The sequence below is a fragment of the Aythya ferina genome, assembly GCF_964211825.1.
Source record: "Aythya ferina genome assembly, chromosome: 3".
NCBI lineage: Eukaryota > Metazoa > Chordata > Aves > Anseriformes > Anatidae > Aythya > Aythya ferina.
Window position 1 is genome coordinate 51,993,963 of NC_140298.1, and position 22,807 is coordinate 52,016,769.

At 37.9% G+C, this 22,807-nt stretch overlaps 1 protein-coding gene across 1 annotated transcript in view; it reads left to right on the forward strand.

Annotated features, from left to right (window-relative positions):
• Positions 1-8,165: 8,165 nt before the first annotated feature.
• The window catches only part of PLEKHG1 (pleckstrin homology and RhoGEF domain containing G1), a 163,133-nt gene continuing 148,491 nt past the window's right edge, over positions 8,166-22,807 (forward strand). The window contains exon 1 of the mRNA XM_084514200.1: positions 8,166-8,343. The gene's annotated coding sequence lies outside the window, so the exon portion shown is untranslated. The remainder of the gene's footprint in view (positions 8,344-22,807) is intronic.

Here is a 22,807-nt window from a genome sequence, read left to right on the forward strand (position 1 = left end):
GAGGCCATGGATGCAGCAGTGACAGCTGAGGCAGGGATTTCCAGTGGTCTGTTAGAATGGAAAGGGAACAGAAAGGAAAATATTGTACTATGGTCTGTCCACCTTTCAGTCTTCCCCGAGGCAGCAGCCTTCTTTGAGGCTGATGGGGTATGAACTTATTGATCCTGTGCAACACCCACCTCAGATTCATGTCCTACCTTTGACTCCAGTGGTGCTCCTGTCATCCCAGAAGCTCTAGATGTAAGATAAGAGTTAGGAGGAGTGGGGATGTGAGAGGGGTGAGGGGCTGAGTTACGGGCTGACAGTTCAGGGAATTGTGAGAACAAGAGGACAGAGAGGGGAGGGTGACATGTTCTCAGCTTCCCTAAATGCAAGGATGCTATCATAGCCCTGATGCTAATATAGTGATGAGGTTCTCAAATATAAATGTTTTTTGGTTGATTTCTTGTTTGTTTGTTTTTGTTTATTTGTTTTTTTGATCTCAGGTTCAGAAGATGGGTATATTTAGTACTGAATACCTGCAATAACCTTGGGACTTAAGAGCCATGGAGTAAATCGGTGGTGAGGGAAGGGGGAAACAGAACAGCAGTTCCTGAGCACACAGTGATATGCTGATCCACATTTAGGAAGTTGCTTGTGTGCCTTTCATTATCTTGGTTCAGAGGAACCATGATAGCAAATATGTAGGTTTGGTAAACAAGCTAATAGCACTAAGAAAATACCTGACTACACATCACTGATTATGACTCCCAGGGCAAACTGACTTTTAAAACCTTGTCATTCAGCAAAACTATGAGGAGCTATACTGTTTTTACTTGGTAAACATTCCCTTACCTAACAAAAGCTATTACCAGTGAGGAAAGAAGTGGCCAGGTATACTCTTTCTGTGAAGTGAAAGCCTTCGGGCACAATAGCTGACGTTCACTTAAAACCCTATAATTCTGTGAGTGAAGAAAAGAAAATGCACTGAACTGGCAGATGAAATGTACTGCTTTCCTTGTCTTCATGTAAAAGGTCAAGGAGAAAAAAAAAAAAAAAAGAACAACAACAAAAAACAGGAGGTCAGAAATAAATCAGGAACAATAAAAATAGTCCTTAAGACACAGTGGTGGTAACACAGTGCTCTTCTTCCTGTAGCCCAATCTCACTGTACTGCCAGGAGAAAAAAACATTGAGAACATGCCAAAGTATTGTAAGCAATGCAATTGCATTTTGGAGGGCACAAACACAGACTTTGTTGTTAAAGGGCTATGTCTTTCACCTTGAATTTCTTTGATGGTGACCTAAGAATCTCCTTTATGATCGCAGAGTGCCTTTTTAAGACCATTTATGTTGCTTGGAAGAGTTATTTGAACAGTATCTGTGCACTGCTGAGGTGAATTTAATTGGGTTCCTGTTTATGCAATGCAATTAAACTATTGCCCTTTGATGGAAAACTATCCAAATGAAGTAGCATTGTTTGGGTAAGGGCTGATAAAATGTAATGTGGCTTATTGATGTATTTCAGGTTTATTGATCTAACCTTCTGAAGTTACCTTTTATAATGTATAAAAGTCCCTCTGCAGCTTGCACCCTTTTCATATACTTTTTTCTCTTGGTTTGTTGGGAGGAAGAGTATTCTGACCAGCTCATAGCAGCCTTTGCTCCCTATTAAGGAAGATCCCCCTATAGTTGGGCATCTCCAGATTCACTTCTTCAGTTGAACCATGCCATAAAGTTTCAGTTTTAGCTTGCAAAGCAAGCTTTCAGCCATCCCTTGTAGAAGGAAGCTCAGCTCAGACATTTGGCATTTGATTCTCCGTTTTATGTAATGAGTTACAGGCATCTGGTTTTGTTTGTTTGTTTTTGTTTTGTTTTCTTATCAGACATGCGTAGAATAGCTTTTCATACCACCTTGCTGGTTTGCTAACATAGAAGCATTTGTATGTTTACACTGGATGCTCTGATCAGACATAGATTATTAAACTCTGTTTGGAGCTAGCCTTCAATAAGGAAGAATAGAAGACTGAGACCTGAAAGCTGAAATCAGAGGGAAAAAGATCTGTCCCTTCATAGATGCGATTGGCAGAGATTAACACAAGCTAAATGAATTGACCTTTTCCTCCCCAGCCTCCATGGGCTACTCTCTATTCTCTGAATTTTGACTTTATTACTATTATTATTATTATTATTGTTATTATCATTATTATTATTATTTCCCTGCAGACAATGTCCATGTGTCTGAAACAGACTACACGATCTAGTCTGCTCTTGATTTCTACCTGCCTGCACCTGGTTCTCCCCGTTGTTTGTATCTGCTAGTACTCTGATGAAGAGACTTGTCTTTGAGGCCTCCTCTTGCTAGAGATGTTTACTGTTTGTGATTTAGCCTTTTCTCTCTCTCAAATCCTTGTTTGTTTGTTATTTTTAACTTTTATGGTGTCAGGGGGCAGTCTTTTTCCATCCTTCAGCTGTTGGGCATTTCTCTGGACCTGGTCAACCAGTTTGCTTCTTTCTCTCCTCTTTGACTGAGCCAAAACAACTTTTCTTGCTAAGTCAGGATGCCTTCTAGCTTCCTGATCATGCCTACTCCTTTCTCTGTGGGGCATTGAAAGCTTGTCCTACCCGGCTGCTGTGAGTAGGCAGGACATAGTTTTAAGTTGTATTCTGAAAAGCTCAATTACATGAGCTATTTTTTTTTTCTCATCTCCACCCCCAAACTGCAGCTCAAGCCAGAAGAAAAATGAATCTGACAGCTCTTAAAACAATTGGGTAACTTTTTGTCATATTCTCACCACAACAGTTTCAAATCCTGTTCTTATCAAAATGGATGGACCTTTTCCTGTGGACCTGGTCTTAGGTGAGAGTCACATTAGAATCAGAAACCAAAATGTAGCATAAGCTAGAAAGACATAATCTTAACTGTTTTCTTCCCAGCTTCCTCTCAGATGGCAAGTTCTGTTGTACCATGTGTGAAACTTCTTGTATGGTTATTTTCCTAAAGAGAGTCTGTATGGGCAGTAGCTTAGTGCTTGTTTTGCACTTTAAACTCCTGCTTTACTAAGTTAATAAAACAGGCTGTAAATAAGTTAAAGAAAGTGTGCTTTTACAGCTCTAGTTTCCTGCCAAGCCAGTAGTGTATGACACATGACTTCTGTGTGTCATGTGCAGAAATGACATCTCCTCACTGGAATAATGATCTGCCCCTGCAAAGAGGCTGTGCTAAGTAGCTGGGGACATTAAGCTAAGAGTCATGCCGGGCTGGCATGGCTGTACTCCCTCGGGGACTTGAACTAAAGCTACTTTTACATACTTTCTCTATCAAAACTACTCTGTTCAGAGCTGTCCTCATTTCACACACAGTAATGTATTGTTTTGTGGAGGCATAACCCAACATCTCTTTGAAATAATATCTGAGGAAGTCAGATGTATAAGGAAGTCATCAGATCTTGGTAACTCTACAGGCTTGAGATCTGTATTTCAAATAGACATGACTCCTGTTTGGTACCTACAGGAAAACCACAGTAAACACAAAATGGAAAATTAAGCAGTTTAAACCACAGTGAAGGGAAGACAGTTAATATTTTAACAAGAAAATAGGGTTTACTATTATGTTATTTTATGTTATTTTATGTTATTTTATATTATTTTATGTTATTTTATGTTATTTTATTTTATGTTATTTTATGTTATTTTATGTTATTTTATGTTATTTTATGTTATTTTATTAATTTTGAACTGTATGGTGTTGTATGTCTGAAGACCCAGTTGGGAGACGTTGGACTACATGATTAAAAAGATTTTTGACTTAAAATTGTTCCTTATTTTCCTTCAAAAGCTAAATTATGGCATAGCACCAGGCTCTATAGAATTATTCAGTGCTTATGTAGTTACCTTCTTGCTTTGTCTGTGAACATATGTGAGGTCTGGAGCACATGTAATTTATACAACATAGCATTGGGACTTCCAGTGCTTCATAATGCTCTGCTTGACAGAGAAATTACAAAACCAAGGCTTGAATCACTTGTGCTGCCTCTTTCTTCTCCCTCATTTGCTATAATACACTAAAATTAAAAGGAAGATGTCTGTTTTGGATGCAGTTGAACTTATTTAAAAGTTATCCTCTCTGTCATGAGCTCCAGTTGCTCATTGCTACCTGCTTCCAAACTCTTTCCCACTTTCTTCGCACAAGTTGCTGGAGATGAGTGGTTATTACTCCTTTGAACACGTTGGGATAATTTAAATAATACATTTTTTCCTGTCATCTGATTCAGTTCAAATGATCCCTAGTAGCTCAGTACCTAACAGTTTTTGAACCTAGACATTTTAGAGAAAAGTAGGTTAGGAAGGAACAGCTAGTGACATATTGACAGCAAATCTGAGTTCTCAATATTTTCTGTTGGAGGCATCTTGGGGCATGAGAGCATGTAAAGTCGCCTATGTGTGTTGTATGTGACCTAAAATCTCACAGAAGATACGCTTTCTCCATGGAAAGCTACTACTGTTCAAAGAAGAAAGCCAACATGGAAAATTTTGCAAAAATCAGACAAGGAAAAACAGAACATAAATTGGTATAATTGCCACAAATGCTTTATCTTGCAAAAATTGTAGGCTGAGCTTGTGGCATTTTTTATTTATTTTGCATGCTGGTTGTGCTTGTAGATATATTTGTAGCGGTCTCATGTAAGGACAATGGAGGTAGAGGCTAAGAACCATAGTTCTGAATACCTTTCATACTCCCTTTATATAAGTCTAACTACCACTACCCGTCATTTTCAGGGTAAAATAGTTCCCTGCAGTAGTAGCAACCAAGAGCAGCCCCTCATAAAGGAAAGAATTAAAATAATTTCCATATAATATTTCATTTGAGAGCTTGACCATCATTAAAATGGGATTAATCAATTTTCAACAACCCTGAAGGATTACGCATACCTGGGGCCTGACAGGTTTAACTGTGGAAACGTGTTAGTGCAGTCAGAGGGGCAGACTTTTAACACCCAGATTAAAAAACAGCAGCTCTGGCCATGACTGCAGCCATTCCCAGACGCTCAAACTGCTTGAATGCACACTTACAGAGTGTACCCTTGAAATAATACAGTACCTTTTCAGTGTTTCTCAGCAAAATACATCTTTAGGAGGGCTTGCCATCAATCATACAGCAGGGAGGAGTCATCTTTGCCCCTAGAGACAGCTTGAGGGTCTGCTTTTGTCCAAAAGCATCCATGCACGTGGGCGAATCTCTAGTGGCATGTGACCCTGCTTGCTCTGCTTCCAGAAGAGGATTTTACGGTATGTGCTTTGGGAATCTGGAGGCTGTTTGGCATTGGAAATAAGCTAATGCAAAACACAGTCAAAACACAGTGCTTTCATGTGAGCTCCTGAGGAGAGGCCATGGCTCTTAAGAGTATGTGCTGCCTTGGGTTTGTTTACAAGGAGAAAGAAAGAACTGTTGTGGGAAATGGTCACGTCATTGTTCCTATGGTGTTCTGTATGTTGTTTATAGGATACTGCCAAGTGGCTAGCACAACCACACATGTGATAGTTCATCTTGGGAGCTGCAGGTCCTCTTTTTGATTTAGTTCAAAAGCTAAAAAGGGGAGAGTTGTTTAAATGTGTACAACTCACTGCTATTCAACAGTTTAAACCCTTTCCCCCCTTGCATTTGCTAGTCTTAGCACAGGTGAGTTTCTAGAACAAATGAGAAACATCCCGAGCAGTATCAGTGTTTGAAATCCATGCTTGTATCTTTGAGTAAATGTTTTACCACAGATGTTCTGAGTGGTGTGACCATAGGTGTATCTGTAGCCACCTCTGATGTCTGTGATTTTCCCTTTTCTACTGTTCTTAGTTCATAAGTATAATTCCAGATTCAAATGAAAAGTATTTCTGCTCATGTTTTATAAGAGCTTAGTACATTGTGTGAGCCCAGGAGTGCAAGAACTGCTGACTTCTCTATCCATATTTTGTGGAATTATTTTACATTGTCAGATTAGTTTTATTCCCTATAGGTATGTCCTGGACTCTTCTGTAGTAATTATTTTTGATGACTCCACTAACGCCTACTGCTCAAGGCAGAGATGATCTATTTCAGACTCCCCCGCTGAATGAATTTAGCCAACAATCCACTTATGACTCTGGCAGATGTTTCTGCTTTCTTTCTTTCCTTCAGGCCAGTAAAAACTTTATAAATCTTCCTTCCACCATTCCAGAAATGTGAGAACTTTCCCCCTTGACACCTAAAACATCTCACTGACCTTGTGTGTGTAAGACAGAACTCATGTTTGTAGATATTGCAGACACCTGAGTTTAAATGAACTCAAAACATTTGCTTTTATAAAAGGTTGATTCAAATTAGACTAAGCTCTGCAAAAATGGATTTTCTATAAGCATATTTACTTTTGGTGCTCATACATCTACAATTAAAAAGCCATCAACTTGATTACTGTACTGCAATTAGTCCAAAAGTTTACATTGGTTGCTCCTGCTATTTGTATAAGATTGTGCCCCCTGTCCTTAGCATGCACACCAGTAGCCATGAAATCAAGGGTCTATTTCCATTGATCTCAGCAGACATTAGCAAAAGGTCTGTAGAAAATGCATGAGATTCCGCTCTACAGCAAGCCTGAGGCACGTTCATTAGGATCCTTCATCTCCATTTCCAGATGCAAATGTATTCCTTGGTTTGCTTTCTCATTGAAGAAGACCAGAGAGTTCAAAGAAGCTAATTCTCATACTCAGTTTTCAAGTATTTTAAGGCTTGTCCTGCTTGGAGCTGGAGAGCATTTAGATCTGTTGACTATTCCTGGGAAATGTGAGGTGAGCTGATTACTGGAGTCCAGCTCTGCATACACTACTGCACGCATTATTTTTGGAGCTAAGTTTTGCTAAGAAGCCAAAGATTAATTGGTTATGGAGACTAAATTATCCTTTCACTTTATAATTTATTAGAAAATGTCATGGTGTTGTAACCAGAGGCTGTTAAGAAGCCTTCATGAAAATGAATAATTATGACATGATGAGGCATGGCCGAGGAGGAATTTTTTAAATCGCTCTAACATGAATAAATAAAACGGAGATTAGTATTCTAGGAAAAATATGTAAGCTTGTGTAACTGCAAATGAAGATTGGCATAAGCTTTTGTATTTTTTTTTTTATTGTGAAGTTGTTGGAATATATCCAAAGCAGTAGCATAAGTTACTTTTTTTTTTTTTTTTTTTTTTTTTTAAATTGTATTACATTGTATTAGTCTCTGTGCTAATTGTGGCTTTAAGACTCCCATCATACGGCTGTCCTTTCTTTCTGTGGTCCTCATAAAGCAGTGAGATGGTGATCTTTCCCTTGTCACCCCTATCTCAGCAAATTATTTTCTTCTGCTACTCTATGAGCCTGCAAGCTGTCTAACTAGAAGTTACAGAGTATGATTATGAGAATTTATATTTTGTTTCTTGGTATTTCACACCTACCCAGGTATTATGTGCATTTTGTGCATGTTCTGCAACTATAAATCCCAAATGCTCAAATCCATTAAAGGTCAGTATTAGTCAATCTATGGGATAGATTTGCACATAGAATCACGAAATATCCCGAGTTGGATGAGACCCATGAAGATCATTGAGTCCAACTCCAACATGATCGGCGCTGTGCTGCTTGAGGAACAGCCATTAATGGAAAGCTCACAAAAATGAGAAAGGTGATGAACACTTGACAAAAATAAATAAATAAAACGAGGAATAACTTGGTTAGGACAGTTGTAGAGTTCCTCTTCCCTACAGCCACAATACTGTAAAGCATGATAAAAATTAAAAATTATATCCCTTTTTACTTCTTTTTTTCCTTCTAAATTGCCAAAAGATGGAAATAATCATTACTAACATGCAGAAAGGACTATAATAGCTGTGAAAGACAAAGAAAGAAAAAAGATGAAATAGCTGTGTGCTTATTGCCCTTTAACACCTATTTTATTAATAAAATTTCTGTGTCTATTGTGCCCACTATAAAGATTTAAGAGTGGATAGCCAAAGCCGTGATGGGTTCTACAGGTCAGTATGCCCACTGGCTGATACCTGGACAGCTAATAACCTTCAGATTATTCAATTTGAGGCAGCTGTCCATGTCATCATTGCCTTAACTCAACTCTTCAGCAACAGCTTGGCCACCTTCACCTGTAGCAGATTTTCCTAAAGTGACTTGCTGACTTTGAGCAACTTGACTCCAAGGAGTTAATGGGAGCTTTCTCCGTGACACCAGTTGGGTAGAGTTGAAGTTTTGATGTATAAGAAACAGCCACTTAGCTGTACTGATGGTTCATGGCTTTTTGGAAGGATTACCTATTGGGTGCATGGGAGCTCAGAATGCAGAGACCAGGTATGTTACGTGAAAGGATTCCGCTTTTTTGCATTTACCTCACTAAGAAAAACATATCTTTAGCTATTTCATAACTAGAAACAACGTGTTTATCAACAGTAGAAAGATGGCTGAGCCTTATGAGCCTTAATAGCTGCTCAGGGTTTAGGTGATTCACAAACATTCAAGCTCCACAAGTTGGATTTTTTTTTTTGTGTGTGTGTGTGTGCATATGTGTCTGGCATAAGTAGTCAGTATTATTCTAGCACTGATATTGTTACTGTAATCTTGTATTATTTGTCCATGTTTTACACAGTACAGGTCTGCTCCCTGAGGTTTAGGCTTTGGCTAGTATTACATTCTCATCAGCGAGAGATGACTTGTGCATCTGGGTTTTACATCTGGAACACAGGCTTTTGTTTGTGTGAAACTCATTCAGAAAACTTACTGAACTGTTTTTGAAGTGGGACAGTGTATTTTTATATCAGTGGAGTGCCAGAGGATTTAAGTCCGTATGTCCTTGTTCCTGGTCACAGGAAAATGCATTGTGAAAAAGCACATGTGAAATTCTGTCTGTGTGATGTTGAGAGTACTTTGCACTATTTTCAGTGTTAATGACTGAACTTGTAAATATGAGGTTGCGTGGAAGATAAGCCAAGGTGATGAAGACTAAGCAAGATAAAAGAAAGAGATGGTAAACACATTATCTTCTTTTAAAGGAAACGTGGTCTAAAGGTACTGGGTCTTGTCTTTTCTGATTTGGCAAGAATAAGGTTAAGTTTTTCTTATGTCAAGTGACAAATTTAACAGGGAAGACATCCACCAAAGAGCAGACAGGCCAGACTACTTAACAAAAGCTCATTTTCTGTTCTGTGTGGTAGAAGCCTTAACAGTGTTCTCTTGAAGTCAGTAGCAAAACTGTTTTTTCAGCAGCCCAGCAATTTATCCCAGGTGTTTTGCTGCCATAGTAACTGGCTTATCCACATGTGCAGAGTGCAGCTTGGTCTAAATTAAGAGCTGCTGTTGTCAGACTAGTTCTGGAAAAAAAGGACAGTTATAGTTGAATTAAATGTTATTACCATTATTATTGTTAGGAAATATTATTATTTTTCATTACACTTTCTGGAAGTAGGCTAACACGTGATAGGGAAAAAATCTCTTATCTCTAAGCTGTAACCATTTATATACTTACAGATCACAGTAAATACAACAGAAGCATATACGTTAAAGGTAAGTTTTACCCTCAGAAACTTGCGCCATCTAAGAACATACAGCTCTGTGAGTCCATCAAGAGAAATCAAAGTAAATATATAAGTTCCCCATGTAGGAGTAGGGCAAATATTAAATAAACCTGCTGTTAGGACAGCCCATTTGTTATAAAACAGCCAGGTATCAATTATGGTAGATTTTCCTATGCTTTTGAAGAGACTGCCTGCTAAAGGAAAGTGTCTGTTTCAGCTTCTTTTATATTGTGGGACTAGCCTATGTCCTTATCTCTTCGTGTGTTGATTCAGCAAGTACTAGCAATCTGCCTCCTTCATCTCTCTCTTTGTTACTTTTAGAACAAGGATGTCCTGAACTAATTCATTCTCTTCATTTGGAGCATTGGTGACTGGACCTGATAGTAAATCAAGGACACTAGGAAAATGTGGGGACTACCCATGCCCTTGACGTGTTTCTGACAATTTTTTAAATGTTTTTATGATATTTAATACTTTTAGATCTTTATCAGTGTCCTTTCTTATTGATCACTTGCAAGTACACAGTGCTAAGAATATATCTAGGCTATGCTCAAGTTCTTCCTTGCTGAAAAGCAGTTAGAGAAAACAGGACGTGACAGTGCTCTCTTATTCCTTCCTGATTCATAACCATGCAGAATGCTAAAGCTGCTACCCTGAAAAGATCGAGTCACCTCATCCTTCTAGCAATGCTCTTTTTTCTCCAGTTGTTTATAACATGTTGTCTTGGGCACCAGCTGTGGTCCTGTCCATGATTTTTGGTATCACTGTACATGGCAAGCAGTCTGGCATACTTCAGAGATGTAAGGAAAAGTACTGGGAGATGGGTGCTGGATTCATTTGAGCCAGTTTGAAAATCCTAAATGGAAAATGAGAATAGCCTTTCTCCTCAATTAATTTAAAATAAATAAAACTCAAGAATTTAAAATAGTTCATCTGTGTCATCACATTGAAAAGCAGCTTTGTTTCAGTCAATGCAACTCTATTACAATAAGATCTTGAAACTGGATATGTTGGGGGCTTGGAGAGAAGGGAGAGAGAAAATAATTGATTCATGTAGAAATTTTATTTATTTATTTTTTACAGTCAGTTTCAAACCAAAAATCTTCTTTAAGTGTTGATCTTATTTCATTCACTTGAAGATAGGGATGATAAACCAGTTAAGTATAATGGAAGCTTAAAATCAGAATGAAACATTTAATTTAGTTTTGAGGTGACCGTTTGAAGTAACAAATTTTAAGATATTTTATGATTTTTTTTTTTTTAATATAGCTTTCATTAATAATAGGTTATACTGACTCCTACAGCATCTGTCTCAACCTGTAAAGCATGTGGAAGTGGAATTCACATTGGAGTCAGTGGCTGTTCAGTTCAGTGCATGAAAGCTACAGACATTTGTGTCTCATTCTTTGTTATTGTGGTCAGAGGCATAAACTAGAAATTTGTTTTTTGGAGATGCAATTATTTTCAGGAAAATGGCTCCTTTCAATGGGTCTGACTCCATATCAGTTTGATTCATAATGATCTTGCATGTGCCACTTTTCAGTTGCCATTGAAGTTTCCAGGAACTGGTTTTTAATTCTTATTTGCTTAAAAATAAACATGAGGTGTTTATATCTTTGCATGTGTTTATTGCATCAACTGTGAAGTCATTTAAATGGCAGCAGTGCTAGGAAGCACAGTCGAGTGCCAGACAAAAATAAAAGAATATTTTGAAAGATCAATGGGGTTTTTTAAGCTCAAAAGAATCTATTTAATTCAAACCACACAATGTGTGATTGTGATATCATTAAAATAAATATCCAAAATGAGCCATCCCTCACCCTCCATATCAAAGGGCTGACATAATTTCTGCATATTGTATTGATAGTTTTTGGTATTCTGTACAAAGGTCAGACAAGTAAGCAGTGAAAGCAAGCTGTGTTCTCAAACACCACTCCAAGTCCCAGCGTGAGCTTTTTTATCTTTTTTGAATATAAGGTCATCAGAAGTGAAGTTTTAATCTGTTTTGTCCACCTGTGTTTACTGTAGCTAGGGGATCTATTGCTTTCCTATTGCTTTCATTTATTTAAATGAATGAGAGAACAGGATATGGGAAAAGTCCTAATAAGGCAGATTAGGCAAAAGGAGTCTAAGTTGCCATCCCACGCCGCAGCAGCTTCCAAGGAGACTGTTGGTCGTTTGCCTGTCTAATTTTATACGTTAGTGTATGGCTCCCACACCACCAGTCTCATACTGTAGATGTTATAGAAATGGAATTTGCATTGAAGTCAGTGACAGCCGAGTGCATATACAGTGTAAAATAAACACAGGCATTGCTTTCATTATCTCTCCTTTCCTCCATGATGTTCATTAGACTTCTGATGTTGTTTCTTTGCTTGCAGAGGTACTGGGAATATCTCTGGAAATTCTGTTTTCTAGTCTTTTGAAGGAAGGGCAAGGGACCAGTTTTGTATTTTTATGTTTTTAATAGGGGAAGAGCACCAAGTCACTAATCTGAAACTTGTTCCACTATGAAAATAGCCATGCTGAGAACATAGCATAGCTTTGTTTTGCTATTCCACAGAAAAATCAAGAAGCTGATGAGTAAACGGAAAAATATGTTGACAAAAATGTTTTTTTCTTATAATATCTTACACATGCTTGTACTCAAAAACATTTGGAAAATGTAGGTATATTTTCTTGATGCATGCCCTAAAACAATTCATTCGCTGAATAATAAATAACAGTTTAGACAAATGATGTCTGCTTTTCTCATAGTAACAGCAGAATACATCTGACCATGCTTGTAGTACTATCTGCAAAGATGTGTATGCAAATACAGATACAGAAAGTGTTCTTTAAGGTGAAATAAATTAGTTTCCATTTATGCATTTTTTTTTCTGCTTTTTGACTGTAGAGATCTGCTGTTGCATTTGGAGGGGCTGCATCTTAAACACTGGAGAGGCCTTGCATTATTTCCAGAAATCCCACTGAGATATGGGGGTGGGTGTGAAGCAGAGGCATAAATTAATGCTGCTTCTTTTTGTCTTCTCTGTATTTCTTCATTGAATGAAGAAACAATGGGACAAAGATTTTGGCATCTCTTGTTGGAGTAGTGTATTTCACAGAGCACTGTTGTTCATATGGCTTTGTATGTAAATGTATTCATCATTGTGTTTATCAGGCACAAAAACTCCAGCAGAGCCATCTCAGATTGCACTGTGTGGTACAGGCTGTGAGGGGAAGATGAAGGAGGGTTGCTGTGTTCAGCATAGAATGAGATCTTCACTGCTGGATATTTTATTTTACAAAGGGTTAGAAGAGAGCAGAGAAAAAGAGGGGAGGAATAGAAAGTCTGGCTTTAAAAAGTCTGTCAGAGGGACTGCCTGTTTGTCTAATAGCCCTTCTGTCCTGGGATGAGAGTTTGTGTTTCTCTCCCTACTGCAGGGGTTCTGGCTCACATCTCCTCAGAAATGCCGTCCCCTCACGTTTTCCAAGATGAGGCCTCCCCAGGCTGTAGCAGATTCCTGAATCCTTCCTCCCAGAACGTGCCTGTGAGAGGGACCCCAGCCTTGTCCCCTCCCCTGGGCCCCGGTTGCTTTTTCTACTTCAGATTTAGGCTGAAAATTCAGGTCTCTGTGTGTCCCAGACATTCATGATCTGAACCTTTTCTTGAAAGTGAGAAGCAGATCTTCAAGTGGTCACAAGTAGAGGAGGGAGCTGGTCTGTGGTTTTCAATGTCCCAGAGAAGGGCTCGCATCCTCAAGTTTATGTTGGGGTTGGTTATATTCCTTGGCTGGTTTGCAGCCAGGTAAGTGTTGAACAGGAGACCTGGATGGGAATCTAGAAAAGCTTACTCCTACATGCCTTTACTGTTGTGGAAGTATTTATTTTACTCCTTCCCAATCTCTAATTTAATAAAGCTTGTAAGTTTATTAGTTATTTTAGTACAACTAAAAGTTATACTAAAATATATAAAAGTATTTTATTAGATATTTTAAGTCTTTGAGACTTTTATTCTACATTTAACTTTGGTTGAAATATGCCAGAAGACCCCAAAATGTTTCACAGTGGGAAGCGTGATTATGTAAGCTTTACTTTCTGAGAAAACCAAGAACCTTCCACCTCTCCCAGTTTTGTTCCCATGACTCTCATTATTTTTAACAAGCCTTTAGTATTTTGTGAAAAAGAAGTCTTAATTTAACTCTACTGTTCATAGATTTTTAAAAAATATATTCATACTTATTTATAAATAGCTTCTAAAAATTTCTTATATAGTATCTGAACCCCTGAATAGTATTGCAAGCTGATTATTTCAGCCCAGCACAATTTCTCTGCATTATTTGCATCTTTTTTAGGCTTTCAACAAGTGCATGACACTCTGGTATGTCATTCCTGAAATGTATATGTTTACCATATTTTGGTAGAAAGGTACTCTTCTTTATTTGACTATGATTAGCAAATAAACAAATTTTGATTCCTTAAATGTTCTGCTACAGCTACGCTTCTAAGTTAATTTGTATTGCTGAAAACTCCACAAGTGGTTAGCAGACTGTATTAGAAACCATTCATACCATTCCTCTGTTGAAAGTTTTTGGATTTCCATAGAGGTGCTTTATGTAGACTGGTTCAGTGGAATCTGTTTTTGTGTTGGCATTTTAATATCTCATACAATTTGACTGCTGGAGGATATATATGAAGCATTATGTAACATTTAAATGATATAGCATTTACAACATATAATGTTATTAAAATGTTAACTAATAGCTTATCGTGCAATATTTTTATTCTTGATTTTTTTTTTTTTTGTAGAAGTTAGGATGTCTTTAGGTGTGTTTTTATTCCCTTTACAATTTTATGTTCTTTTTTATTCAAAATATGAATTTATTTTTAATGTAAGAATAGGTACAGAAATCATCTTAAAGTTGCTTACTTTATATAAAGCTAGCTTTAAAAACAATTTGGGTTTTGGCAACAAGTGTGGTCCACTGTACATCTTATTTTGATTTTATTGATGTAATTAGTATGAATTTAGTATGAATTCATATTTTTTGTGCAGTTTAAACTTGTGATTTCCCACATGATGTTGTTTGTTTCTGTCTTTTTTTTTTTTTTTTTTTTTTTTTTTTTAAAGTGGAACCTTGCATTCTCTAGTAGAGATGGCAAGCTCTCCACTGGCCCATAGAAAATAGCCCAGCACAATTGGGTGACTTTAGTCTTCATTTCCTCATTACGTGTTCTCTCTTCTGAACTGTTTTCTATTTTTCACTGCAGTTTATTTTGCATTGTCTCTTCTTTCATGAGTAAACATAAATGATACCATAAAAAGGTCAAACTGAACTTTTGATCCCATCGTTTCTATGAGGTCGTCAAAATTAGGCAGAATAAATCTGTCCGTCTTAACTGAAAACCTCTTTTTACTGCCTACATTAATAGCACTGGGAACAAAAATAGGTTGGAGAGACTTTTAATCTGTAAAATGCATTATCAAGTCAAAAAATCACAGTGAAATATGGAAATAAACAGAGAGAACAGAAGAGAAGCTTCTTGTCATTTTTTGTTGTTGTTGTTGAATTGGCAGAGCCCAGACAGGCCATAAAGACTCCGTTGTGTATTTCAGTCAAGTTTCAGATCCAAATGGTTACAAGGCAAATTCATTCTCGATATACAGCCTTTGAAACAATGACCATAACATTAAATTAATGAGATGTGATCGAAATGTCAAGGCTCTCATAAAGAAATCATTCACTCATTTGGGTTATTTTATCAAGAGATTAATAAATATAGGGCATGGAAGGAATTGACTTATTTATAAGAAGTGGCCTTATGATGTCATGCTGGTAGTCCTCACCATCCCTCCTGTGCTGCTGCAGAACTCCTTAGCTAGAGAACATAGAAGTCATAGGACCTGGGTCATCGTACTTGCTACTGTAAAGAGCAAACATAAAAGGGTCAGGTCCAAAACAAGATCCAGAATTGTCTCTGGTGCTCTGTACTGTGTGTAATAGGTTACCATTACTTTTTTTGATGTATTGTGTTGTCGAAATCTATTAAAACACAGATGAAGTCACTGGAAACTCATAAAAACACCAACTTAAGTACCACACTGGTTGATCATCCCATTAGACAGCCTCAGACAACAGCCAGTAGCCACAGCTTAGAGAAGGAACTTAACAGAGCAATGATCCTTTTCTCTTCCCTTTCTTCTAGCAATCAGTGCTACAGGCATTTCCTTCCCTTGATATTACATTAGGGCCATTGTTTGGTTATCCTCGACAGACCTTTCTTCCATTGGCTTGCCCAATACAATTTTGGACCTGTTAATACTTTTGGCATCCAAATTTCATGTAGTGGTGAGTCACGCAGCTCAATTTCTTGTTGGGTGGAAAATGTTCCTTTTGTTTTTATCTGTTTCTAAACTTGCCATTTGATAAATTCATTTGTTTATGTGGTGAGAAATAATGAACAATTGTTTCTTATTCATCATGATTTTATAAACCTTTCCACACACGCAAGTCATCTAGACCTGAGGAAAGCTAGCCTGTTTTAGCCTTTGCATGCACAGATGCTGAGCCATACTTGCATTCATCCTCATCACTTTTTGGCATAGTGCTATTTCTACTGTATCCTTTTAGAGGCAGCGTGATCAGAATTATACCAATACGCTGGTCAGATGTGAAAAATATGCAAGTACTGAAGGACGGCAGATGTCTGGGTCCATGTAAAATTAGATTTTGAGGCTTGTCTATAGATAGAATGAGTAACTGGTTTGGGGGCTTTTGGATGGTCCTGTCTTGAATAGAACAGTATTTTTATTTTTATTTTTTGGTCTTTCCCTTTTTCTGAACGAGATCAAGCTGCTTTACATTTGGACTAAGCAAACCAGAAGAAATCACACAGTCCAGAATAGAAATGTCCACTCACAGAAGTATTCCAAAATAACTTTCCATTTAAAATTGTCTCCCTATCCTGTTATGCGTTGATTTTCACCTACAGGTAAGCCCTGAATCTCAGACCTTTCTGCATTTCTTTCTCAGGAGCACTGTGTGGATTAATTAATGCACACAGTGGGTTGAAATTCATCAGTGCCAAAATTTAATTACCCTCAACACCAGTTGCTTCTTATCCACACATTAAGAATACTATAATTTTCTGTTCCTCTGGGATACACTTCTTCTCATATGGACTGCAGATGTTTTATAAGTTAAAATATAATGGAGGTTCTCCTTATTCTGGGAAATTTGTGTGGTCTGCAAACCAAAAACACAAGTAGGTGTTCAAAAGGCTTCATCAGAATAGTTTGCTCTGACAGAGTAGATATTCAGGTCAATAAACATCTAAGTAAGGTACCTAAGTGAATGCCAACTTCTCTGTGTGCTTTTTTGACAGTGGTAAGAAATGAATTGCCTTTTAGAATAGTCTCTCTCTCTCTCTCTCTTTCTCTCTCTCTGTTGAAACATGAATATTCCCCATAGTTTTAACTCAGTAGCAGGCAACTGTTGTCCATTCAGTCCTGCAGAAATCTGTAACAAGACACAGAAAAGCTAAACATCAAACCCCACAGGTCCTCCTAATTGACATTTCTGGTATTACGGTATATTGTTTGAATAAAAATAGTCATTGAACTAAATCTTTTTCTTCAGCCTTAGTGTTCATTTTTCATTCATTTGAATGGTTTCTTCTGGAGCCTTGATGGATTTGTCACAGACTCTACAACACAAACCGGTGCAGCTCTGATTAGGTCCAAGCCGCTGGGAAATAGATACCTAGTGGACAGTGAGCCAGGAGGGGATTTGAGTTCTGATATTGTTGTTGACCTATAGTATAGACAGTCTTTTATTTTCTGACTTTTTTTGGTTTGCTCACCTGTAATCTATTTGCAGAAGACAATTCTGTTATGTATTTGTAATCTAGCACAATGCAGTTCTTCTTGGCTGCATGTCTGCTGGTTAGGTTCTCTGCTGCAAAGCAAATAACACACCCTTACAGAGGATTGCCTAAACTTGCCAGCAGGACATCTTTATCCACTTCGTAATTTCATGGAATTAGTAAAATCAAACTGTTAGCTGTGGTCAGCAGCAAGTGTCCTTTCTAGCAGCTGAGGTGAGTGATGCTAGGAACTCTTATTCTTTGTCTCTTGTCATGATGCTGCTTATTTAGTTCTGGTTCCTTGGGTAGCAGGACAAACTAGCAGCTCACAGCTATCAAGAAGGAAAATTCTTGCCCTTGCCTGTGGATGTGCTGCCATGGGCCTTCCTATGCATCCATTTCTATGCACAGGGGAGGTTAAGCCACTAACTAGCCCAGCAGGCAGTCACTCAGCAGGAGACCTAGGCAGTTTTCTAGTAGCATTCAAAATAGTCCAAAGAGCAAAGAAGCCATCACAAAGTAAGTGTTAGGTGTGTGGAGTGTCTTTGTTGGCTACCGCAGGACACTAGGTTTGTTCAGTTGTCCGTGGAACCACAGGAAAATTGTCTCCAATTATATCTGTGGAACTGTAGTCTAGAGGCTTCTAAAACTCTAGGCTTGCTCAATTTCTGTATGAAGTCCACTTATTGCTCATACTAGAGGCTTTATTTCATATGTTCCATCCACAGTATATCCCTATTAACAGTGACACAAAGCAGTAAACATATTTCGGTAATGGGGCAGTGTATTTTGTTAATCTAGGATGCTGATCTTCACTTTATCAATGTACTTTGTTTTTTCAGAGCTGAATGCCACATGACAAAGTTAAACTAATGGTTGATTTTAAGTTTGCTACTGGAGATTTCAACCTTGCAGCTACAAGAGGAAAGGTCTCAGATTTTTTTTGACATGATCTCTGTTGACAATATTTGAGCATGTCTACCAATAATTAATGTTCCACAACCCAATGAGATCTTCCAGCACATACAAAAAGCTGCCTTCAGTACTGACACCATGAAGATGTTTGTTTGTATTTTCTCAGTAAACCAGTTTTCACAATAGGATGCTTGCTTTGGCTTTTGGAATACAGCAAAGAGCACAGGAAATCATATGTGCTGACAAAAGAATTACAAAGTTTTGTTATAAGGAAACAATTCCAGAACCTCCACTAGGAAAACTCCACCCATCTTGGTATCTGGTGTTTTAACCAGTACCCATTTAGTAAGAATGACTTAAATATTATGAAGACTATGCATGTTTTCTTTCAGAATAATTTTGTACTTCAGAGTTTCAACTCAGGCTTATACACAAAAGTGTGTGGTTTAAATTAAATGAAAACCTCTTCTGTAAATATTTCTGAAAAAAAAAAAATACTGTATTGAACTTTGCTGTTGAGTTCTGTGTTTTTTCAATGTAGACAACTCATCTTCCACACTGTAAGAGAAATCACTGCTATTAACTGAAGCTTCAAAGAGATGATAATGATTTCCATAGTGCAGTGTGGGGTCCTTCCCTGTAGTATTTTCTAATAAGGCGAGGGTCTTTTTCAAACAAGCTTAACATATGTTTCTTATTAATCCGTTTTTCTTGAAGTGATTTAAAAGATGAAGGACAAAGCACTGCTGAGCACAATGGAACAGAAGATTCACTCGAGTGAGGGACAGTTGGAAGACTTGCGTCTCAGGGCTGAGAGTTCCCATCCATGCTATGTACTTTTGGCTGGGACACTGACCATTGTTTCAAGTGACATGCTGTCCTGGCTCCCACACAAGGTGATTTTTAATATGTCCCATAAGTTGTTCTTAGGGTGTCCGGGATACCGTCATTGTGGCTTCCATGAACACAGGGGAATTTCCTGGCAGATTCCAAGAACAAGGAAGTTGAAGGCTTCTCAGTGATGGAAAATGGACTGCATTCTTGTTGAAGGCATGTGAACTGTGGATCTGAAAGCCAAAATTACCATCTCCCTTACCTCCCACTGGGGAAAAAAGCTAGTCCTATCATTTCGATGTCACTGTTGGTATTCTATCTGGTTTTATCTTTAGAGCACTGTACATGCAGTTTAGTGGTTATAGTGTAAAAATATGTGGTATCATGTATCCTTGACTAGCAAGGATAGAATCTGATATAGAGCCATGGTACCTTGAAGTTTTCCTTATTTTGAAATGTTTTCTATATCAAAGAAGCTGTACCAATCCAAGTATGCCTTAAGCATTACTGACTATTAAAAAAAATAATAAAATACATAAAGTTTGGTGCTGGGGCTGCTAGGGAAAGGATTTATAAGTGTGTTTAACTTTTTTGAGCCAGTCTGCCTCTCTGAGAGTTTTGGTTTTGTCCCTTTAATTTTGGTATATTCTTTGTTGTACTCTGAGGAGGTAAACCTGTGTGATGGAAATGAAGACAGCAGAATGATGGGCAAATGAGTCTAAAGGCTTTCTGTACTAGTTAAATTGGCATAATTACTACTTTAATCACACATTTATTCATCTGTGCACTCTCTCTCTCTCCTCCCATGTTAGATGAACTCTAAGGGCTGACATTTGTCATCTGTTTTGGACATTTGGTATACTAGAACAAGGAGATAAAATATATCAAATATAATAACTTGATCAGTACATCAGTTGACTGATGTATCAATAAAATTGATTAAAACTAGAAACACTCCCCTTACTTTACATACGACACTTCCACGAAACATAGAAGTCTCCCTACATAAAGGTGGGGCTCCCTGTTGATTCATTTCCTACTTCCAGATTTCCTTAATAAACATTACAGGAAGATGGTGGTTATGACAAGAGGAAGAGGAAACATAAAATTACAGTCAATAGCAGTAAGTTTTTGCGTGTTTAGAAATAGCCTCCATGTGCAAAAACAATTGTCAGCAGCTTTCACTGGTTTCAGTGATGGGTCTTTTTTCACTCAGAGTTGACCACCCTCTGCTCACCAGTCTTTTCACATGCATCAGTCATGAGTCTGAGTCTTTCAGCATCCCCATGCTGAACTGTCATTAATCTTTCTGTGCTTTAAAAAGTGCTTATGGCTCTCCATGGTGGGCAGAGCTTAGGCAGCAGAGACCAGCTCTGTTTGAGTTCAGGCCCTCATAAGTACAGTAAAGCTTTCTGCTGATGTGTGTAAGAGGAAAGATAAGAAATGTAAGTTCTCCCAAACCACATGAGGTGATCTGCTTTCATTCATTCCAGAGAAGTGAGTAAGAGAGAATCAAGCCTTACATCCACTCTCCAGAAGTGGTACGTATAGGATTGTCTGTTTTCTGAAACCAGATGCAAACTTTTTCATGATATTCACGCCCTATAACAGCAATATCAGATAGTATGCAAGGTCATCGGTGGGGAGCAGGATATTTCTGGGCTTAAAACACATAGCTAGGAGTTAAGAGACCACTGCTCAGATTCCAGTCTGGATAATATTAACTCATTATACTATGAAATTTAAAGTTAAAATTTCCTATCCTTACATCTCTTCAGTGGATGGTGGAAGCTGAACAGTACTGAAGACTGAACTGCAAGTCCTCTTAAAAATTAAGGAACATACATCCTAAAGAATGCTCTCATTTTTTTCACTCATTGCATTATATCAGTCCAGCGTGCCATGTTGACTGTCCAGATCAGTTCTACTTTCTCTTCCACTACGTTTTATACAATAGTGTTAAAAAAATCTAGCATTTTGTCTTGTTACATTCATGTAAGAGAGACCATCATTCTTCTTTACTTGTGTGCATAAATGTGATGGCACATGTCTCTTCCTATTTTTGACATTTTGTTGGTGGAACAATGGTTTGCTTTGCACAGTTCTGTCCTGCATGAAGAACCGTCCATGAATACACTGTTTATTACATGTGAAATGGCAGATAATCAACACCTTCTCTCACACTCAGTTGTGAAGCAGAGGTGAAAGGAAAGATACAGCTTCAGCAACCTTTGGTGCTTCAACTTTCTGTGCTAATGGGGAAAAGATGCTTCACTGCATCTGGTTTTTCTTTTCTTTCTTTTTTTTTTTTTTTTTTTTTTTTTTTTTTTTTTTTTTAGTACGTTTGCATCATACTGTTTCCCTTTGGTGCAGGGGATTGAGTGGAAGGTTTGCTTTGTCTAATGGGACTCTGTTCACTCTCATCTGTAACTGAAAGACTGATGTACCACACCCTAGGTCCTGATGAGAGCTCTCATTCTTCAGTGCAGCGGACCCCTGGGAGGTGTTAGTTTCTGAGTGTCAGGTGGAAGAGAGATGGGGGGGATCTATATCCAGCCTAACCTACTGTGTTTTAAAGTTTTGGACATGCTGTAACTTTGATTAATGAACTGTTCTGCCCCAAATATTTCTTGGATGTCTACATTACCATTTTCAATTGTGCTAACTCAAACAAACCAGCAATCAATTAACTAGAATTACAGTATGACCAAAACTGTAGGCTAAACAAAGCCATCGTGATGAAACTGGCTTTCAGCCCAGTATCTGCTGCTGATGGGATATGAAACAGCCTATTGATTCTGCAGCTCTAGAATTCTTGTAGAAACAATGGTATTTGCCTTTTCAATAGAGAAAAAAAATCCAAACCACAACATTCAGTATCACCACTTAAAGAAGGAAGACTACGTTTCTGAGCCCGTTTTGAGGAGGTTGTGCAGAAAGAAGTACTTTCAGCACATTAAGAAAACTTCAGATTAGAGTAGCCCAAATTTTTATCAATCATAAAAGAAAAGCAAGAACACTGTATTTTGAATTGCATTTACACCTGTCAAAATGTTATGCAAACTTTTCATAATGTTTTCCAGCACTTCATGTAGAAAGCTATTTGAGAAGACAAAACAGCCCTGTCAAATTTCTGTGCCGGTGACTGGCAGTTTGTTGCTCATATTATCCTATGATACTTAGTGGTATCTATTCACTTGCCCCCAGACCACAGAATCCTAAAAGGTATGAAGATTTCAGCTTTGACTGAAAGGTTTCTAGCATTCAATGTTTTGGGGAAAAAATTGGAAACTTGGAACAAATGCTCACTAATGGCTTAAACAAGAAGATAATCAACAGCAATTGAAAGTATTACTTTAAAAAAGTTCATTTTAATTAAGCCCCTGTTCTGGAGGAGCAGTTTCATGGTTTTTCGCTCCATGAGGATTGCTAATACAAAAAGTGTGCAATAACTTTAAAAGCAACAACCAGTCCAGCTGCATTCCCTGTGCAGAAACTGAGAGGGGACAACAAGCCATAAATAGTGGTGTCACCGCCCCTCTTTGCCTCAGTTAAAGAGTATTATTATTCTAAACACAAAACAAACTGTTGCTTAGGCTCCGAATGAAAGTTTCAAAGCCTCATAAATCTGCCAGGTCAAAACCAAT